This window comes from Chanos chanos, chromosome 8 (genome assembly GCF_902362185.1).
Source record: "Chanos chanos chromosome 8, fChaCha1.1, whole genome shotgun sequence".
NCBI classification, from domain to species: domain Eukaryota; kingdom Metazoa; phylum Chordata; class Actinopteri; order Gonorynchiformes; family Chanidae; genus Chanos; species Chanos chanos.
The window spans coordinates 21,684,107-21,688,881 of record NC_044502.1 but is presented as its reverse complement, the minus strand read 5'-3'; the positions used below and the strand labels follow the sequence as shown (position 1 = coordinate 21,688,881).

Genomic DNA, 4,775 nt, shown 5'->3' with positions numbered 1-4,775 from the left:
TGGAACGATGATGATGATGAAGATGATGCTAGAGTATATTAGTGGAGTGAATGTGATTGTTATGGTATTTTATGAGCTGTGATCTGTGATGCTGTCAGGTCTGTTGTTAATTCCATTAAACAGTGCCTGGTTTCCTCCCCGTGTGCCTGTGCTAAGAGCAGAGCATTTGTCACTACTAATATGCAGCATACGCAAATTCACTTCCACTGTCCACAAAGCTATGCTCACTTAATTTAGCTCCTAATCTCTTTTAATCTTCCTGTGCAAATGATATGCCAAATTTCTTCACACAATTTATTAGTCTGACAGTGAGGAAGCCACTGGTGCTCCTCTGTTGGGGCTAATTCAATTAGTTTGACAAATGTGGACACCTCCAGGAGAGAGACATGCAAAACTAATAATGCTACACAGTAGAGGGGTCATTTGAGGACACAGAGCTAACCTGTTCGCTCAGCAGATTCGCTGTGGTTACAAAGATTACCAGGCTAAACGATCAGGGCCAGTACTACTCAGCTAAAGGATGATTAGAATTGAGTTTAAAAAAAAGAGCTGACATGCACTAATTTTCAAAACCAAATTTTGGTATTTCTGTGTGCCTTGTATATTCTAGAATTCTCTCTCTCTCTGCTTCCTAGGGGACAAAGCCACAAGCAGCTGCAAAGATAGGTATCAGAATGTTATGGTTATCATTTTTCCCAGTGGGTTACTGTGGGATACAACTCATAATATATCATACTGTGACATCCTGCCAAACAGTGGTACCTCATAAAAAAATTAAAATCCATAAGTAGATGTAACTAGTTCATAGTGAACACATTAGCACTGCATGTGACTGGTACAATTCTGACCTGTGATTGATGCGGTATTCTAAGTGAAACATGGGCCTATGCTTTGATGGTGTTTGTGACAGAATCATGAAAATGAAAGAGATCAGTAAATGCCCCACTTAAATAAACATGGCTAGACACCAACCCAAAATTAAACGTCTGAAAGTGTTTTCATCATTATCAAAGAGTATTTGCTGATTTGCTTTGACTATATTCCTCATCGTCTTGAGTTCCACATTAAAATGATGCAACTCAATCCTGAGCAAAAAACATTTAACCTCTTGTCAGTTCAGCATCAGTATTAAAACAGTTACGGGCTGTATCTGTATCAGTATTAAAACAGTTATGGGTTGTATCTGTATCAGTATTAAAACAGTTAAAGGCTGTATCTGAATCTGTTTCTCTCCCTTACTCTACTCTGGCTGCTTATGATAAATCTTGATGGCAAAGCTTTCAGTTTTGTCTTCATAAATTAGTTTTTGGGATTTTAATTTCACATTTGAGTAGCGCTTTGTGACATTTTTAGATTCAATCACCCCAGTTAAAAGCTTTTTCCTCAGTAGTTCCTTAAGGCATTACTCAAGTGTTGTTGCTTGGGGCCTTCGACTTTTCTGAATGGAGTTAGCATTCATTCACGGGGACCCAATGGTCACTTACAACCTCACCAAATTCACCTAGCCCTGTGCATTGGTTCTTTGACCATGTTCCCATCTGTTTATATAAAACTGCCTTGGGGACCTTCCTTTGGATGAACGTATACAACTGTGGTGAATATTTGGAAAATTCCATAGTAACACACTATCAGTTCTTCATCTGAGGGTCTTAGTTTTTGCAGCCACAGATTTACGCCACTTTCCTTGTACATGACAGCAGACACCCCCTATAGGCCTTTGTCTGTCAGTGCCTCATGATGATCTGACCTTCTGTGGGAGCTAAATCCCTCACTCACAGTTTTTATCTGGAAGCTGCATACATGTGTAAGCCAAAACACACACTTTGGAAGCAAATGTTTTTAGGTACTGCATCTAGTGTATTTTTCAGACTGCGCATTTGTGAAGATAAGCCAGGGAAATAGGAATCAGAAAGTCTTTTGTTTTCCTCTTTTCCTTACATTACACACTAGGCTACATCTTTATCCCTGTTTTCTTATTCTATTTACAGAATTAATCTTTCTACTCTATTTACAGAGTATTTGTCAAAACTGAAGCCTCTTGGATGAGAGGTGAAACGTCTTCAAGAATCTACAACCAAGGCCAGTTGCATCTTGCGAGGCATTTTGGGATGAGCACCCTCAGATTGGTACGGGAGTATGAAAGGACAGCCAGGAGAATTGCAGACCACAGGAACTACCTACGATTCAACCTGAGATGCCAAAAGCAGAGATCCGTACCTAACAGCCTACGTCTAGGGTCCACAGTGAAAGGCCACAGAGCTGAAAAGATCCTTGAGAAGGCGTAGAACCAACCACTGAACAAGAGAGTGAGACAGATCGATTTCACCATCGAACTGTTGAATGAAAAGGCTTGCTGTTTACTCCAGAAACTGACATCACATCTGCCCAGTGCAGTCTTGGAGAAGGTCACTGATTTCATTGAGAAGGCACAACTATCTCAACATGCGAGCAAGGAAAGACAAACACGGAAATTCGAAACCCTACAGTCACAAGCCAGCAACTCTGGGAAAACAGAAGTACTTACCTGGAGGCAAAAGAAAGACGGTTCCACATGGACTGATACACACAACAGATGGGTGAAGAACCTGTCAGAGAGCTCACCCAACCAGAGAAAGATGTCCTTGCCAAAGGATTAAACTTTGCCATCACACCACAGCAACTACTCATAGTTGACCTCATTATAGCAACAGAATCAGCCGTAAGGAAAAACAATCTTTCAAAAAAAGAAGCGGAACAGCTCACGTTGAAGGTATCAACAGCCCTTTCCTTCGCGAAGGGATCCCCTTCCAACCTCATCATCCAGGAAAGAAAGGCTGTAACATCACTGAGGAAGGACCAAAACATCGCCATCCTACCAGCTGATAAAAGAAGATGCACAGTAATCTTTAACACTACGGACTACCATGCCAAGGTAGGCATGGTGAAACACTGAGGCGGGATCCCACCAGTGGTTACAAGAAGAAGCTCATAGAATGCCTGCAACAGCTACAGAAGGAGGAAACCATCAACCAAGAACAAAACTATCGCTTGTATCCTGGGGAAGCCATCCCATGCATGTATGGGCTCCTGAAGATCCACAAAGAAGGAGCCTCTTTCAAGCCCATCAGCAGCAGCATCAACTCAGTTACTTACAACATTTCCAAACATGTTCCTACAATCTTCGCTCCTTTGGTTGGCAACACTCCTCACCACATTCAAAACTCCATGCACTTTGTGAACAAGGTACGAAGATTAAAACTGGACCCAGATGAAACCAAGGTGTCCTATAATGTTAGCTCATTATTCACATGCATCCCTACCACAGACGTAGTGAAAACCATAAAGCAACGACTGTCACAGGACAACACCTTCAAGTATAGAACCACATATGTGAACTACTGGACTTCTGTCTGAACACTACCTATTTCTAGTACAGCAGTGGGTTCTACAGACAAAAGCATGGCTGCGCCATGGGCTCACCAGTGTCTCCCATTGTGGCCAATCTCTACATGGAAGAAGTAGAAAGCAGAGTACTGAGGTCCTTCAGAAGAACAGCACTGAGCCACTGGTTCAGATATGTGGACAACACATGGGTCAAAATTAAAACCTGGGAGGTGCAAGCTTTCACAGAACACATCGACTCCGTCAATCATAACATCAAGTTCACACGAGAGGACGTCAAGAACAACAGCTTGGCCCTCTTGGACTGTGCCGTGCACACTGAAGAAGACAGGAGCCTCGACATCCAAGTATACAGGAAGCCCACTCATACAAACGAATACTTTTCGACTCTGACCACCCACTGGAACATACGCTTGAGGTCATCAGAACCTTGCAACACGTCATCCCTGCAGTTTATGAGAATCTCAGGAGGATCTTCAACAAGCACTGCATCCCTGTGATTTTCAAACCCAGAAACACGCTGAGGCTGAAACGGGTCCATCCGAAAGATCGCACACCCAAACACAAGAAAAGCAATCTAATATATGTGGTCCAGTGCAGTGAAGAATGCTCAGACTTATACATTGGGGAAAATGAAACAACCTCTAAATAAACGCATGGCTCCTCATGTCAAGACTGAGCGGTGCACCTACACCTGAAAGACAAGAGACAACAATGACTTCTGGCGCCGCGCGAGTGGCAGCCTGTAACAGCAGCTCATGCTCACTGCTGAGCTTTTTTCTTTTTTCTCTTCAATCTGTTCCTGTTTTACTCGCTCACTCACTCATTATCTAAGCCGCTTATCCTGATTAGGGTCGCGGGGGGTGCTGGAGCCTATCCCAGCGCTCATAGGGCAAAAGATGGGGAAACACCCTGGACAGGTCGCCAGTCCATCGCAGGGCAGACACACAGAAAAACACATTCACACCTAGGGGCAATTTAGTGTCTCCAATTCATCTCACCTGCATATCTTTGCGGGAGGAAACCCATGCAGACACAGGGAGAACATGCAAACTCCACACAGAAAGGACCCTGGCTGCCCAGTCGGGAATCAAACCCAAGACCTTCTTGCTGTGAGGCGACAGCACTACCCAATGCGCCAACGTATCCGTGCACTATGGATACTAAATTCGTTGTGCTTGCCCTGGTCTTGTTACTGATTCTTGCATTGGTTACGACCCTGTCCAGGGATACAGCGAGCAGCCATGGCCCCACTGTTTACACCAGACTATACAACGGACTATATCAACTTCTGTGTGGAGAATGCCGTACCCACCAGGACCATACAGTGTTTTTCCAATAACAAACCCTGGATTACTCCTGATATAAAGGCTCTCCTTAAGGAAAAACGGATG

The 4,775-nt window shown here is 43.6% G+C and overlaps 1 pseudogene; it reads left to right on the top strand.

Moving 5' to 3' along the window:
- Nucleotides 1–2,042: 2,042 nt before the first annotated feature.
- On the top strand, nt 2,043–4,033 carry LOC115819456 (uncharacterized; annotated as a pseudogene).
- Nucleotides 4,034–4,775: the final 742 nt, after the last annotated feature.